This window comes from Lepidochelys kempii, chromosome 3 (genome assembly GCF_965140285.1).
Source record: "Lepidochelys kempii isolate rLepKem1 chromosome 3, rLepKem1.hap1, whole genome shotgun sequence".
Taxonomy (NCBI): domain Eukaryota; kingdom Metazoa; phylum Chordata; order Testudines; family Cheloniidae; genus Lepidochelys; species Lepidochelys kempii.
This window is the reverse complement of record NC_136382.1, coordinates 91,106,764-91,124,199: the sequence shown is the minus strand read 5'-3', so window position 1 is coordinate 91,124,199 and position 17,436 is coordinate 91,106,764. Positions and strand designations below refer to the sequence as shown.

At 43.0% G+C, this 17,436-nt stretch overlaps 2 long non-coding RNA genes across 2 annotated transcripts; one reads left to right on the top strand and one right to left on the bottom strand.

Moving 5' to 3' along the window:
• Positions 1 to 564: 564 nt before the first annotated feature.
• LOC144930414 (uncharacterized) lies at positions 565 to 13,344 on the bottom strand. Its single transcript, XR_013635561.1, has 3 exons — positions 13,194 to 13,344; positions 4,332 to 4,376; positions 565 to 753 (listed from the first exon to the last, which is right to left on the bottom strand). It is a non-coding gene; the product is annotated as an uncharacterized LOC144930414 (long non-coding RNA).
• Positions 8,602 to 15,020, top strand: LOC144930415 (uncharacterized). The gene is made up of 3 exons (XR_013635562.1): positions 8,602 to 8,623; positions 14,193 to 14,252; positions 14,994 to 15,020. It is a non-coding gene; the product is annotated as an uncharacterized LOC144930415 (long non-coding RNA).
• The last annotated feature ends 2,416 nt before the right edge of the window (positions 15,021 to 17,436 follow it).

Genomic DNA, 17,436 nt, shown 5'->3' with positions numbered 1-17,436 from the left:
ATAGTTTACTCCAGCTAGAAAGAGCAACATAAGCCATATTGGCAGAAGCATGGTTTTTCTGGTATCGCTTTTGCTTTTGCCAGCACAGCTATGTCAGTAAAATACCATATCCCCTCATATCCCTGATTGACATAGACAACCTTAATCTTTTTGTGTCCTCCTTTATTTCAGCGTCATGGCCATTTTCTGTGTTTAGATATATGTAGCTGTGTTGATCTAATGCAACAGCAAGGCTAAAGCAGAAGAAACAAAAACAACATTGCAAAGATACTATAGACACAAAATACTGATAAAATTTGCAGACAGTCTGCTTGCCTTTCCTGGAGTATAACATCTAATTTAAGAAAACTTTAGCACTTTAGCTGAGTATTTCCAAATTTTCTAATAATCAGGGGTTTTATCTAAATGTTAGTACAACATTCTAATTTAAAATGTTTGTATTTTAATGTGAATTTTGATTCTCTTTATTTTCATTTTTTAAATAGTTACAATATTGTAATATATGTAATTACAACCTTAATTTTATCTTAATGATAGGCCATTTCACATGTATACCACCTTCTGTCCAAAATCTGTGTGTAATACTCAGTAAACTATCACTCACCTACATATAAAACAATTAAAATTTCACCACTTAAATTATACGTTCTTATTTAGATTGTAGGTTCTTTGGGGCAAGGACGGTCTTTTTGTTCTGTGTTTGTACAGTATCTAGTGCAGTGTGATCCTGGTCCATGACTTGGCTCTGATGTGCTACAATAATACAAATAATAAATAATAATGAGAACAGTTTGCATCTTAGAAGTTATGTTAGGCAGAAACTCTGCCTTCAGCTCCACTCTTGAGGCCTCATCCAAAGCCATAAAGCCATTGGGAGTCTTTTCATTGACTTCAGTGGGCTTTGGATCAGGCTCTTAAAGACCTTAGAAACTCTGCAGGAGTCCCAGCCCCAGCATCTCTCTTTGATCTTGCACAGTGTATAATCTTTGAAGGCTCCCTAGCACTTCTGTCCATGTGGAGCAAAAGGGACACCCAAAAGCTGCCAGGACACAGACTAAGGAGACCCAACAAGACAAGGCAGCCTATAGATTTTATAAATTGTGGTGTAACAGATACACTTTTGCTCCTGGCTGCTCACGGTCTGGAATTTAAAAGACCCACAGGTGGTCGGTCTTTCTGTAGCATTTATAAACCCTGCATAAGTCCCTGCCAGCTACCCTGTATTTAAAAAAATCTGTGGGACACCCTGCAGAGTTATCGCAGGCTAACATTAAAACATAGCAGATAACTAATCCACCAAACATTCTACAAATGATCAAATCAGTTCTCATCAATGACAACAAAACAGACCAAATCTGGGATTTCCAGGCTGTGTCATTTTTGAGATCAGCCATTCTTAAAAAATGTTGTCAAAAGTGAAAAAACCCACAATTTAAAATGGTTGCATTTAACAGATCTCTTGTTGGTTGCCTGCAACATTTCTCAAAAAAACCCAAATCCCTCCTCTGTCAGAAGATTATACATGAGAGACTTCTGGTGGATTGATTTAGATTTGGTAGCTACTAGAATTGGGTGGTATGTGGCTTATCCTTTGCTATGGAAAAACTAGAGTCTCTGGGTTTGTCTACATGGGGAAATTATTCTGGAATAAGGTAAGGTATTAATGTAAACTGCTATCTGTGCAACTTTGAGTCTAAGGAGTCCCAATCCAGTATCCTGTTCCCTAGGCCACACTACCTTTCAAATGAGAAATGATGTAACACTTCTCTCAGCATTTGAAATGAACCTCAATTTTATTAACTGTTTTGTTTGTTTTCATGCACCTCTGCATTTCCTGCACCTCAGGCATGAAGGCATTTGGTTTGTTTTATACTAGGGCTTGATTCCCTTCTGGTGGAGCAGAAGAATATTGCCCTCCTGCATCACCTCAAGCTGGCACTTCATGCCCAGAGGAGGGCAGATGGTGGTTTTGCTGGGGAAGGTCAGTTTTAAATTGTGGTTGAAACCCCATGGAGGCTACCCTAAGGGTAGCAAATTGATTCATCTCACCAGCACCCTAACCACATCCTTCTCTGACATGTACCAGCCATTCTGGGGACTTCAGTGACCAAATCCAGGCCCTTTCAATCAAAGTGGATGTTGTAGGTGTCTTATGCCACCACAATCACCATCTGAGTGGACTGTTTGCTCCTAGGAGCATGGTATGCTGCCTACAGGCTGAATCTAGCTCTGCACGCAGAACTGCTGTGAGAATAGGGGTTTATGTGCCCCTTCCTGAGGTCCTGCCCCTATCCTGCCCCTTCCACCCCCTGTCACCTGCTGGAGCCCTGAGCCCTCATGCCCTGCCCCGAACCATCCTGTCCCACCCCCGTGGCCGGAGGAGCTCCAGCCGAACCGCCCCAGGCCACCGGCCAACCCGAGCTTTGGCCCAGCCGCCCTGACCCCTGGCCTGGGTTAGGGGAGGCTTAGCCTTAGCTCTTAACCATTCCTTCAGTTTTCATACCATTGTTAATCTCCCCAGCCTGAATTTCCCCAGTCAGTACATTGCTGTACATCATTTAATGAGACATTTCTCCAGTCATCATTATTCCAGATCAGTGGAAGCAAATCCCTGTCTCCTGACTGCTTTAACTAAGTATCTCACACACGACTGTCTTTCCAGTCTGATCCAATTTAACAGTCTGGTTTTCTCTTACTACATCCCTAATCTGGGGAGATGGATATAAATCTTGAGCCAAACTCCATAGGGCTTCTCTTGCATGTTCTTTTCACTATTTGTGCAAAGTGTTCTTGAACCAGTTGGTTGTCATTGCCAAGCAAACAGCTTAGAGGTAACACTGAAAAATAGAAAGCAGGCCCGGGGAGGAAGTTTCAAGACTCCCCCTGGTTCTTGTTCACTTTCTTCATTTGAGAAATTCACAAAGCTATTACCAGCAGGACAGTGGGGTGGGAGGAGGTATTGTTTCATGATTTCTGTGTGTATATAAAGTCTGCTGCAGTTTCCACGGTAAACATCTGATGAAGTGAGCTGTAGCTCACGAAAGCTCATGCTCAAATAAATTGGTTAGTCTCTAAGGTGCCACAAGTACTCCTTTTCTTTTTGCGAATACAGACTAACACGGCTGTTCCTCTGAAACCTGTCACAAAGCTAATGAGAGATCATTGCTGGAGGGTACATGTGAATAACCTCTGATCTTTAGGAAACAGTGACAAGCTTTCAAGCCAGGTGATTCTTTGCATCACTTTACATTTTCAAGGCTATCTGCACAAGAAAAAGGCTTAGGAACTTCTTGGTAAAAGTGGAGATTCTCCTTTTCATTTCTAGGCCCTACAAATTGGGCTGGCTGGACTGCGGCCGTGGGATTGGTAGCCTCCTGAAAGACAGGCTCGGAAGATTTTTGTCCTTCAAGGAGTTTACAATCTAAATCAGAAACAGACAATGCAGTTCAGGCAGAGGGCTCAGGTTCAGTTTTACCTAGGTGCAGCTTTTTAAGGAGATCCCCTCCACCCCCCACCTTAAAATGGGATTTGAATGAAGTGAGGTTGTTTGGCACCAGAGACAGGAGAGTGCTTCAAAGACAGGATGGATGGCTTGTAGTGAAAGCACTTGACCGGAACAGAGTAGATGTGAGTTCTGCTACTGACTCTGTCACAGAGTTCATGTGAGACTTGGATCAAATCACTCAGGCCCTGTTCCAGCTAAGCATAGGCTTAACTCTAAGCGCGTGAGAAGTCTCACTGATTTAAGTGAGGTTATTCGTGTGCTCAAAGTTAAGTATATGCTTAAATGCTTCGCTGGATCAGGTCTCAATCTCTCTGTGTCTCAAACCCCTTATCTGTAAGATGGGGACCGTGCTTCCCTAGCAAATAGGGGTGTCATGAAGATAAATTAAGTGACATTTGTGAGTAAATACATGAAACAGGTAAAGAGTGAAGGTCGTGTGCAAACTGAGAATTTTAATAAAATCTGCTGTTCTCAGCCAATTAAAGTGTTTTGTCCCCTCCGCATTGCGTTATAAAGGTAAAATTTTATAAATGGACTTCAAAAGGGTTGGGATTCACAGTTCTGGGCCAATAGGTAGCCATATCAAACGGAGCAAAAACTGAATTACCTGTATATAGAATTTCACCATTTGTGAACTCTAGTCAAGAGACAGTTTCCTCTCTTGAACTCCAGTCTCTAAAACCCATAAATAATTTCCTATCTGCAGGCACTTCTTGGTATTTAGATGATAAATCCAAAGGCTTTTGTGCTAAGGTGAATATCATTACTTGTTTGGCACATGTATTATACTATATTAGCTCAAACAACAAGAAAGAAAAATATTTACCTTTGTTTTCTCTCCAGCTTGATTTGTGGTATGTCACAGTGCCACCTGGTGGAAAAGAAAATACGTGCTTTAGTAAGGATTTCTCTTACACTGCCAAGTTGTTTCTGGAAACAAAAGCCTTTATTATTACATTTGTATTGCAGTCGTGTATAGAAGACCCAGACAGGGATCAGGGCCTATTGTGCTAGGCACTGTGCATGCGTGTGTGAGCGTACACCCATACAATGTTTCTTTATTGATATTTACATAGATAATTACATTTAAAAAGAAACCTTCAAGTGTATGTCACTGCTTGAAATCATGTACAGAGTTTTATTCCGTCAAAATACAATGGGTCAAATTGATCCCTTAAGTTACACCAGAGGTGAAATTTACTCCGTGTATACAACTCAGTGTATACATCATGCATTGTTTTGTGTTTGTACAGCACCTAACATAATGGGGCACATGTCCATGACTGGGACTCCTAGGTGCCAACGCAATACAAATAATAAATAATAATTCATTAGTATATAAGAATCACCCCATATAAACAAAATATAACTATATTATGGCCTTAAATTTTTTCTCCTGAACTTAGACACTGGTGCGTACCTATGCACCAACTCCCAAGGGCAGGGGCGTGTGCAGGAATTTAAATTTGGATGCTTTTGGATGGGCACATTCTGTGCCCCTGCTGCAGCCCTGCAGGAGCTCGCTCTCCCGGCTGCAGCCCTGGGGCCGGAGAAGTTCTGTGCTCCTGTTGATTACTAGAGGGGAGGAGAGAAGGGAGTGCCCCTGCTTTCCCGCCTTTGTACACAGCCCTGCCTGAGGGGCATACAAGCTCTTTACGCTCATGAAAGGGAGCTCAGCACTGTGACATATTGGAAACTGTATTAAAATGACAGGTTTCAGAGTAACAGCCGTGTTAGTCTGTCTTCGCAAAAAGAAAAGGAGTACTTGTGGCACCTTAGAGACTAACCAATTTATAAATTTCTTTTCTTTTTGTATTAAAACGATAAGCTATTACTTTAGATGTTCCGTTCTTTCCCCTGGTCCTGCTTGCAGGCTAGGGAACTCTGCAGGGAAGTGTGTGAGGTGGGCCTAACAGTAGCAGTCAGTCTGCAAAGAGCAGCTTAGAGTAAGGTGAGTGGGGGAGCTGTCTTTCTTTTAGGAAGCATCCAGCTTCATGTGTCTCTATTTTTGGGTTCTTGTGTATCTGGCTTCTAAAGTCTAAGCAGTAAAGCAGGGTTGTGTTGCAAGCTTCCAGTAAGAGTATTTTATGCTTTGTATCTAATTTCTTGGTGAGGATACTGTGAAGGTAACAAGCACAAGCTTGACCAATGCTGAGGACTTTGATGCTGGCATATTCCAGAACAGCTCCAGGGTCAGGCCGTGAGGAGTTGTTGAAGGGAAGGAGTGAGCTTTGTTCCACAAACGGCTTCAGTTGGTATATTCAGGGTACTCTGTCTCTTTTTAAATTAAATACCACAGCCCTGATTTCTGTCTGGGGCTTCATCAGCCTTTTCCGATATTGTGGACACAAAGTTACAAGTTCAATTGTACCAATTTAGGTGCTCGACTAACAGATTGTGCCGGATTATCTACAAGTTAATTAGATGTCTAAACAGATGACATTGCAGGGATAATTAATTGAATCTGCAATTTTAGACCCCCGGGTTACTGGAGGCCATTTTAGAAAATTGAGCTTCCTAAAATTTAACATCTATTGATCTTCCTTAGAATTTGTTTAAGTAAGCTATTTAGGAAAGGTACTGTGTCTTTGGGCTTGTCCACATGCAGGCTTGCATCAGTTTAATGAAACTGGTTTAGTTAAATCATTGTAAACCCCTGTGTGGATACTCCTATATTAGTCTGATTGGCTTATTTCAGTTTAGTTTAAATATTTTCCTAATAAATATAAGAGAGATCAAAATAAGGCACTCTTAAACTGAAAATGTGTCCATTCAACCTTTTGCAGCAGTACAAAGTCACAGCGTAAGTTAAACTGGTGCAACTTCCCAGTAGGCAAGCCCTTTGTATGTGTTTGTAAAGTACCTAGCAAAATGTATGTTAGGGCTTCCTGGTGCTACCAAATATAGATATTTTTAAAATAGTGATAATTATAACATCAATAATTTTAAAAGTTAATGGGATCAGTAGACAACCTATTGTCATTTCATGTATAGCCTAACCAAGCATTTCAACTCAGATGATATTTTGGGTTTGTATGTGGCTTAGGGTTGCCAACTTTCTAATTGCACAAAACCGAACACCCCTTCCCTGCCCCTTCCCCAAGGCTCCACCCCTTCTCGGAGGCCCCGGCCCCACTTGCTCCATCCCTCCTCACTCCGTCGCTCACTCTACCCAGGATGAGGCGTTTGGGGTGCAGGAGAGTGCTGGGGCGGGGGGTTGGGGTGCAGGGAGGTTGAGGGCTCTGGCTGGGGGTGTAGGCTCTGGGGTGGGGCCCAGGATGAGGGGCTTGGGATGCTGGGTCCCAGTGGTGTTTACGGCAGCTCCCAGGAAGCCACCAGGTCCCTGCAGCCCCTAGATGCATGGACAGCCAGGGAGGCTCTGTGCACTGTCCCTGCAGCTCCTATTCATAGTTCCCAGCCAATGGGAGCTGTGGAGCCTCCCTTGGGGCAGGAGCAGCACACGGAGCCTCCCTGGCTGCCCATGCATTTAGGGGCTGCAGGGACCTGGTGGCCCTACCAGGAGCCGCATGGAGCCAGGGCAGGAAGGGAGCCTGCCTTAGCTCTGGGCCCCCGCTGTACCGCCGACCGGACATTCAACGGCCCAGTTGGCAGCCACCAGGGTTCCTTTTTGACCGGGCATTCCAGTCGAAAACTAGACACCTGGCAACCCTTACCAAATTCATGGTCCATTTTGGTCAATTTCACGGTTGTAGGATTTTAAAAATCGTACATTTCATGGTTTCAGAAATTTAAATCTGAAATTTCACCGTGTTGTAATTGTAGGAGGTCCCAAAAAGGAGTTGTGGGGTGGGGGTCACAAGGTTATTGTGTGGGGTTGCAGTACTGCTTCCTTCAGTGGTGCTGCCTTCAGAGCTGGGCAGATGGAGAGCAGTGGCTGCTGGCAGGGACCCCAGCTCTGAAAGCAGAGCTGCCGCCAACAGCAGCACAGAGGTAAGGATGGCATGGTATGGTATTATCACCCTTAATTCCATGCTGCTGCCTTCAGAGCTGGACCCTCAGCCAGCAGCTGCCACTCTCCGGCTGCCCAGCTCTGAAGGCAGCAGTGCAGAAGTAAGGATGGCATAGTATGGTATTGCCATCTTTATTTCTGTGCTTCTGCTCGTGGGGTGCTGCCTTCAAGCTGGGCGCCTGGCCAAAAGCCCCGCTCTCCGGCCATGCAGCTCTGAAGGCAGCTCAGAAATAAGGGTGTCAATACCGCGGCCCCTCCATAAAATAACCTTCCGACCCTCCCACTGCCCTCTTTTGCGTCAGGACCCCCAGTTTGAGAAACACTGGTCTTCCCCCTGTGAAATCTGTATAGTGTAGGGTAAAATCACACAAAAGACCAGATTTCACAGGGGGGAGACCAGATTTCATGGTTCGTGATGCGTTTTTCATGGCCGCGAATTTGGTAGGGCCCTACTTATATGGCCGCATGTACCATATTTGGAAACAGTTATTAAAAACGGTCTCGGCTAACATGGTTGTGCTGGCCAGTGTGGACTATTTGTTAAAGATGTTTTAAGAAAGTTATTCTCCACCACACCAATCAGCACAGCTGTGTTACCTGAAGCCATTTTTAAAAACAGTGATTAAAAATGGTTTCATCATAAGAGAAAATACAAACAGGGCTCCTCTCTCTCTCTCTCTCTCTCTCTCTCTCTCTTTCGCTCTTCCTCATTCACCATAATAGCAGGATAAGATCACTCCACTTAGTTTTCTTTTCAATGATAAGGAGTCATGTGCCCTTTCATTGGTCGGCACCTTTGTCTGAGTGGTTTAATAAGAAACTGTTAAATAGATGTTGTGCAATTTCAAGACAAGTGATCCAGGAAGCCCCAAAGCCATAGAATGGATGGATTATAAACAAGGATTTTATTAACACTTAGAACATAGAAAACTTCCGCATTTCAATCTGGCATCTAAAATCCAAGGAATCTATGAGGCTGAGACAAGAAAAGTAGCAGACTGCCAGATGAAACTGTTGTTGAAGCTATGAGGAACTTTAACCTGTGGAAGCCTAAGATAGTCAGTCTTATTTCTGTTTACTGCATATGGATTTCTACAGTATATTGTTCTTTCCTGATTAATTGTCAGAATTTATGTACAGGTGGCCTGGTAAGTTTTGGAAAAAATTATACTTAACTCTTAGATATATGATGGTTGTTACCACAATTAGCATTTTCTAATGCAAACCACTTTATTTGAAATTGTACGTAAAGAATCTATGTGAGCAAAACTGGGGGCTGAAATGATGTTTTTAAAATTGAGTTTGCAGTGGAAAAATGGATATCGTATCTATTAAAGGGGAAACCCAATTAATCATATTCCATCTGAATTTTATTTCCCCTCTGTTACAATGACACATCAGATTATTATAACTAGAAGAGACTACAGGAAAAAAAACAAACAAAAATTATTTTTTTTCAGTTTCTTTTTTAATAGACTATCTAATCTACAGCTTTTGCTGTAAAATTAGCTAGTCAAAATAGCCTTCTATTTGTATGGGTCTTTCAGACAGCAACATGGAAGAATAAAACATTTTAAAAATAGGAAAGTGTAATTGTAAAATCACAACAATTGGCAGGGGACTTAAGTGCAGAAGTGGTATCTAAAACTGTCTAGCTTTCAAGTTGTTGGTGTCCCTTTAAGTAGAAGAGTGGGTTGTTATATCTTTAATCTTATGTTTTTGCAGTGTTCCTTTGGGTAGTGAAGTGGAATTTATTTGTTTTCCTTCTGCTGATGCATAAAGATGATAAGCCCAAACTCTTACTGAAACCTGATCAATAACTATGCTTCAAATTTCATTTTTATTTGGCTTACTATGTTGACTGATCTTGTCTAGAAGACCATGTACTTGTGCTCTGTAGAAATGATTTTGTGTGTCTTCTGACTAATTAGCTCTGTCAGTACTGAAAAATATACTGATTATGGACATGAAATGTACAGGATGGGTGTACCAGGTACACAATCTTATTAAAATGGCCAGTCTTTAAAACCTGTTTCTGATGCATAAAAGAGCCCTGGCAGCAGTGAAAGGGTTACTCATCTTTCCTGCTATGAGCTTAGGATGTAATAATATCCCAAACAAGGATTCTCTGATTAATTTTTAAATAAATTCTTGATGAGAAATGCTCTGTCACTCTTCATAGCACTCTTCTTTAAAAGCCAAACATGTGGCATCCATGTTCCATATGCCACTTAAAAATATTGTGACAGGTACTGAAATGAGAAAAAGCTGGTCTCAAAGTCAGTACAGTTCAAAGTTTCCATTTCCCCATCCAAAGGGTACATGTGTGATCACACCTGCTGTGGGACTGTTTTGCATCAGACGAGGGTTCTTAACCATTGCCACTCTATACGCCTCTTATCCTGCAAATGCTTGTGCATGTTCAACTTCTCTCATGAGACTAGTCCTATGCTTAGAGTTCAGCACATGCCGTAAGCGTTTGTAGGATCAAGTCCTATGACCCCACATTCACCTACTCAAAGCTGGTTAGATGCATCCCAGAATCATTTGCACTTCTGAAGAGGTGCTAATCTCGCACACTTCAAACTATGTGCTCTGGGAATAGGAACCATAGTTCTGAGGCACTTTTGGTACCAGAAGAGAATCAGTTGCCATGTGATTAGGTACAGCCATTTCAGAAGGAGGCCAGAAGAAAAGCATTTGTTTTAAAGAAACAAAATCTAGAACACGCATTTTGGAGGTCAGACCCAGTTGGACTTGTGCCATTTGTGTTCCAGGTTTGTTTATGAAGCATTTATTATTGTCTCAGTAAATCAGAATAAATCGGAGACCGCTCAGAAAAGAGTCACAAGAATGATTAAAGGATTGGAAAACATGCCTTATAGGGGCTCAATCTATGTAGCTTAGCAAAGACAAGGTTAATCACAGTATATAAATACATAGGGAATGGGAATTTGATAATGGGATCTTTAATTTAGAGACAATAGTATAGCAAGACCCAATAGCTGGAAGTTGAAGCTAGACAAATTCAGACTGGAAATAAGGCATAACATTTTAACACTGAAGATAATTAACCAGTAGAACAATTTACAGAGTGTCCTGGTGGATTCTCCGTCGCTAGCAATTTTTAAATCAAGATTTGAAGTTCTTTTAAAAGATATGCAGTAGTTCAAAAGGAATTATTTTGGGGAAGCTCAGTGGCCTTCAGGAAGTCAGACTGGATGATCAAACTATTCCCTTCTGGCCTTAGAATCTATGAATCAGGAGACAAAGGTCCACATTCCTCCTTGAGATAACTTAATTGGCTCCAGCTGACTCCACCAACTTCCAGATCCTAATGAGTCTATGATTCAAGCAAGCAAGAAGCAATTGACATTTCAATAATGGTTTTAAAAGTTTCATGTGAGGGGGAAAAAAATGGAAGGAAGGAAGGAAAATGCTGCTATTTTGCTATTTTTTTTTTAGTGGAGGAAGTACTGAATATCTAAACTAACTTATAAATACATATATTTTTTCATTTACAGGAAGGAGAGCTTGTCATTAATACTTGCAATGTTAGTGACATCAGTGTAGCTGTGAGTAATGGTTTGCATTGTTACTTATATTATTTCTGTGTAGATAACTAGGGTGCAATGGTCACATTATCTGGTTATAGCTTTGTCAACATGGTGGATCATATTAAGACTTGACGTAAGTGGTGGCAATTCCCTTGATTACAGAGGAGTTACATCTAATTAGTGCAGGCCTGAATTTGGCATATTCTTAAAAAGACAGAGGTTTTTTTTTTAAAAGTAAATTTGCCATAGTGGAGCATAGGTGCTCTATTCAGGCTCCTATTTCAATTCAGGGTCTACAAAATTCAGAATGAAGAAATATTTGAGATAAATTGAGTCCCCATCAGAATCAGTGCTTCCATGTATAGGGTGACCATATTTCCTAAAGTACAAATGGGATGGCCCGGGGCTTGCCCGAGCTTGCCCCCCACCTCCACCCTCCCGGCCAGCAGGGCTTTACAGAGCTGCTGCCACTTGGGGCTGGAGCTGACTCCCCCTTTCACCCCCCCATGCCATCCAGGCTGGGGCTGAGCATCCGAGCCCTGTGCTGATGAAGTCTGGGGCTGACCCCCACAAGCTCCATGCCTTCTGTGGCTGGGACTGGGGTTGAGTGGCCAAGCTCCATGCTTCTGGACTCTGGGCCTGGGCCTGGGTCCCGCTGCCTGGCGCCTCGTGTTGCCACCCCCACCCCCAATGTTCCTCTGTGCCCCACTTCCGGTTGCGCTCGACTTTTTTTGTAAACTGAGCATTTGTTCGTTTGCTCTTGCCAATTGATCAGTTTGCAAGAGCAAACTGGACAAATGCCCAAGAAATCAAAGATGTCAAAGAAATCAGGACATCCAGCACGGAACTTAAAAAGGGGACTGTCCCGGCCAAAATGGGAAGTATGGTCACCCCACCCATGAGAGGCACATAATTGTTACTATTGCATTCTGGGTAGTCTAGTGAATTTAAAATAACACACCCATTTTATTTTCTCATAAATCTGACAGGGAGGAAACTGAAAATACTATTTTTAAGATGTTGTGTTAGACTTCTATAGAGCTATAAATGTTTGGGTTTATACTGGAGATCTCTACCAGTTAACACAAACTTTTGATGGGGTGATTTTTGGAAGGAGTAGCAGCCTTCAGGAGAGGTTCCCTTAGAGATCTTGGATCTCTAGCACAGTTCATCTTGATAGCCACAGGCCCCTTAAAGGCTCATTCCCACTTATTTGCTGGATGCATGGAGGATTCAATCATCAGTGTTATCCACAATCTCTAGTGAATTACAGTCTCTCTGCAAATGGCCTCGGGTACGGCTGGGGTTGGGGGTGGGGGGAAAGGGGAGGTGGCAGGGGTCATAGAATCATAGAATATCAGGGTTGGAAGGGACCTCAGAGGTCATCTAGTCCAACCCCCTGCTCAAAGCAGGACCAATCCCCAATTAAATCATCCCAGCCAGGGCTTTGTCAAGCCTGACCTTAAAAACTTCTAAGGAAGGCGATTCCACCACCTCCCTAGGTAATGCATTCCAGTGTTTCACCATACTCCTAATGAAAAAGTTTTTCCTAATAGCCAACCTAAACCTCCTGCACTGCAACTTGAGACCATTACTCCTCGTTCTGTCATCTGCTACCACTGAGAACAGTCTAGATCCATCCTCTTTGGAACCCCCTTTCAGGTAGTTGAAAGCAGTTATCAAATTCCCCCTCATTCTTCTCTTCCGCAGACTAAACAATCCCAGTTCTCTCAGCCTCTCCTCATAAGTCATGTGTTCCAGTCCCCTAATCATTTTTGTTGCCCTTCACTGGACGCTTTCCAATTTTTCCACATCCTTCTTGTAGTGTGGGGCCCAAAACTGGACACAGTACTTCAGATGAGGCCTCACCAATGTCGAATAGAGGGAAACGATCACGTCCCTTGATCTGCTGGCAATGCCCCTACTTATACAGCCCAAAATGTCACTGGCCTTCTTGGCAACAACAGCATACTGTTGACTCATATCCAGCTTCTCATCCACTGTAACCCCTAGGTCCTTTTCTGCAGAACTGCTGCCTAGCCATTCAGTCCCTAGTCTGTAGCAGTGCATGGGATTCTTCCGTCCTAAGTGATCATGTGAGCATGAAAAGCTAGATAGTCACAATGTTTACTTGGCCATGCAGCAGTGCCCCCTTACTCACCTAGGTGTCTTTGCTCAGATCGAGAGTTGTCAATTATCATGATTTTCTTACCCTTTGTGATTTTGGTGTTTTTCTTAAAGCCCCAGCTCTTGGAGTCAGGTGATTGTGAAAGAATGTCAACTTTCTTTTTTTTAAAAAAAGGAAGTTTGTAGAGTTCCTGGATGGAGAGAAAAGATTTAAATGTAATTAACACAATTTCAAAACCAGAAGATAAATAAAAAAATCCAACATTTATTATTATTTTTTTTAAGTCTCATGATGTTAAGCCAATGTTATGATTTTTGGAGGGTCTGTTTGTGAATGTTTTGGGCTGTTTATGGCAAATTTGTTCCTTCTCTCTCTATCAGTGAGTCAGGAGTAGACTTGAAAGGACCACTTGCTCCACCCTGGCCAGATCAAGGAAAGAGCTTTATGATGGGGGTGAATTAATTAATTTACTTCCTTCCTGGAGCAAAAGAGAAACTGGGGCTCCCTTGGCCAAAATTCATTCTTTGCTTTGTTCCTGGAGCTTTGCAGCAGGTACCATCCCTCTCTCAGGGCAAAGTGTAAAGCTACAGTCTAGACCAAAATGATGGACTTGCACACCAGCCATTACAGTAACCTCAGTCAGGATGGCCGTGGCAAGGTCCTGTCTAGAAGTGGCTGTGTGGATCACTCACACAAACTTCTGTGTTTATTCATTATATTAATTTTTAGGGGAAACTTTCAGGAGTTTTATCTGTCTATCTAGGCCCCATTACCACAGTGTCTAAGCATCTCAAAGTCTTTGACGTATTTATCTTCACGAGGTAGAGAAGTGCTGTTACCCCATTTTACACATGGGGAACTGACGCATAGAAAGTCTACATTTGCCCAAGGTAATATCAGAAGTCTGTGGCAGAGCAAGAAATTGACCCTAGGTTTCCCAGGTTAGCATCCTAACCACTGGACCATCCTTCTTCCTTATTTGTCTGACTGCAGCTTTTTTAAAATACTAACTATTCACTGTCTTTCTTGCAGTGCACACAGGGATGTCGATTTTGGAATGCAACAGTACAAAAAAGCTGCTCACTGCAATGTGTAAGTACTGTATTAGTCATGGTTCCACTTCCTATGCTTTGATTTTGTCTGATAAATTATCCAAAAGTATTCTACCAAACCAGTCTTTTTATAATAAAAAATGTAATAGCCATAATTTTTTCCCCAGTAAGTTGATATGTTTCTTATTGGAATATGTAACATCATATTATTAGTTCAGAAGTCTTTGAAATAGAGTACATTAACTTGGGAACCACTAGTTGTTGGCAAGGGGGTACCTTCACAATACAAACCTGCATTATGTCTGCCACAGTGTGGTGGGAACAGAGAACACTAACATTCAATGAAAATTAAACTCCCCTGCTGGGTTTTCAGTCTGTTAAATTGTCAGTGTTCAACACCTTTCTGCACCAGGCCCTTTTAGACTCCTATCTGTACAATCCATGTTATCACCATGTTTCCTGCTGTTAACCAATAGTATCTGGACAAGAACTAGCACAGGTTCTGGGACAGTTGCCAGGGAAAAGTTTGAAGTCGCTTTCTCTCTGAGGGGAGCTGGGTTCCTTTTCTTGAAAAATCTGGAGTTCAGTCAGACTTGGCGTAATTCAAATGCTGGCCTTCCAGTTTTGAATTTGGATTTTCTTCTTTTTATCCATTTGTCACTGAAAAGCTTTTGCTGTGTACTCTCTGTGTGTAAGAAATGTCTGATGATACTACCTTATTTGGACTATTGAAGGACTATATTCCTGCTAAGCATATCTCTTTTTGTTTGCTTCTCTACAGAATCAGACCTACGTCAGAGCATGTGAGGTAAGTTAAATACCGATGAGACCAGTATAAACACCCTAAAATGATAACTTCAGTTCACACAGCAGAATGAAACACAGCTAAGATTCCCAAAATTTTAAATCCAGGTGTCTGATTGTGTTGTGCAAACCCTGTGGCATTACATCACTGTTTTCTTGTTAAAAACATAAGATACACAGTGTACATTGGCCCAGAAGTGAAGCTTGAATGTAGATGTGTATGGATGAGATTTTCAAACAGGGGCATAGATTTTCTTTTTAATTTTAAGCCTGTGAAGGAGAAAAGATGGTCTGGTGGCTAAAGACTGGACTGGGACTGAGTTCTGTTCTTGGCTATGCCACAGATTTCCTGTGTGATTTTGGGTAACATGTTAATCTCTGTGGGCCTCAGTGTCCCTTCTGTAAAATGGGGTAATAGCTCTTTTCCTCACAGGGACATTATGAGGCTACTTCATTGATGTATGTGAGTTGCTCAGATACTGCCGTGCTGACTGCCATAGAAAATGTCTATAAACAAGCAATGCAATATTCTCACAGCTGTTGAATAGTATCTTTTCCCAAGAGTAGTCCCATTAAAGTTAGTGGGAGCACTAATGGAATAAGGTGCTACTCAACATGAATAAGGGTGCCAGAATCTGGCACTTAAAGGGGGAACTTCCACCAATAAGGATTTCTTGGTTTCATGGGGAATAGATGGCAAATTTGCTTTTAAAAACCTCCAGGGAAATTTTTTTTTTATTATTCTTCTCAGCAAGAGCCAAAATCAGTTTTAGGGCTGTAGCAATTAATGTTCAGTAGGAAAAGGAAGAAGGAAAACATGAAATAAAGAAAAAAGACAGGAAATATGTCTGTTGAATGGAGCACTTTACAGTTTCTTCAAAGCAGTACAAACCAGTTGATGCGCATATGTTTAAAGAGAAGGTGTGCCCATAGCCTAAACATTCTTGACTGTCAATGATTAAGACATTATGTAGACCTGCAGCTGACAGTTTGTAAAGGATCAACACTAGGGTGACCATATTTCCTATGCTGAATACGGGACACCTGGTAAAATTACTCATATTCAAGTGAGTTCAATGGCAATCAATCAGAACTATGCAGTACAAACATTCAAATTCACATCAAGTTGACTGAGCCCCTGTTTAAAAAGAAATACTGCATAGTTGGATTCTTTTTATTTACCTTCTTATCTTTAAGGCTTTAGGGTTCACACGGGGAGGGGTGACTGCCCCACTCCCATACACCTCTCTCACGGGGTGTGGGGGGGCGACAAACCAATCCGACTCTCTCTGCCCTCCATGCCTGGCTGGGCCCCCGGGATGGACCCACCTCTCCTGGTACCTGGTGCTGTATCTTCCTGAGGCAACATGTGGTGCTAGGAGGGGTGGGACACAGGATCACATGCCCCCCTCCCCAGATTTCTGCCAGGTTCACACCAGAATGTGGCCAGCAGCAGCCTTTTGGCACTGTGTGGGAGGGAGGGGACGGGAGCTAGAAGGTATGACCTGGCCCATGTCTTTGCAGAGCTCATCTCTGCTTTCCCGACTTTGTCCGTCCCCGTCCCCCCCCCCCGCCCCATATGTGGCTGGAAGCAGCTTGTCCCTTCCTGCCTGCACAGTGTTGAAAGGCAGCTAACACCTCCAGGCTGCTACTGGCCACCGACATATCCCAGCTGCCCTGGCTACAGTGCAGGCTGGAAGGGGTTGAGCCCTAACGATGCATTGTGCACCAGGGCCCAGGGAACCTCACTGCAGGGGCTTCATGGAAACCGGCCAGAGAGGTGACTCAGCAGGGGAGGGTGCCTGGGGCTCTGGGGGCAGGACACAGGGCAGGGGTGGTGGTGGTGAAGAGGATACTATGCCCCTCTCCCAGGGGCTGCTGTGGAGCCTGCAGGTTCGGGGTGGGCACAGGATAGAAATTGCTTCCTCTCCCCCCACCCCCATGCTCCAGAGCTTACCTGAGTGGCAGAGAGGCTTCTCTGTACTGCGCTGTGCGGGGCTTTGCCACATGCAGGGCTTGGCTCCTCCTAGCCAGCACCCTGGGCCAGAGGATCTTGGGCTTTCCCTGGATCTGGCCAGCAGCAGGACTCCCCAGTACTGATGCGGAGGGGGGAAGAAAATACCAGACAATTTCCCCATTTTTAAGAAAAAGTCTGGACACCTACAAGAGGGCTTAAATATGGGATTGTCCCTTTAAAAATGGGACAACTGGTCACCCAATTCAACGCTGTCCTAGCAGCACACAGAAGCATGACTGCTGGTATTTGTACTGTTTGCTTTTCCTTTACCAAGATATTTCTCTTGGAAACATTGTGCCTTGCTAATAATATTAAAACACAAAGAGCCACTTCTTTAATGCATGAACTTGGGAAATAAACCTCTACTTTGTGCTAGGACAATTTTCTCTTATCAGTTTCAGTG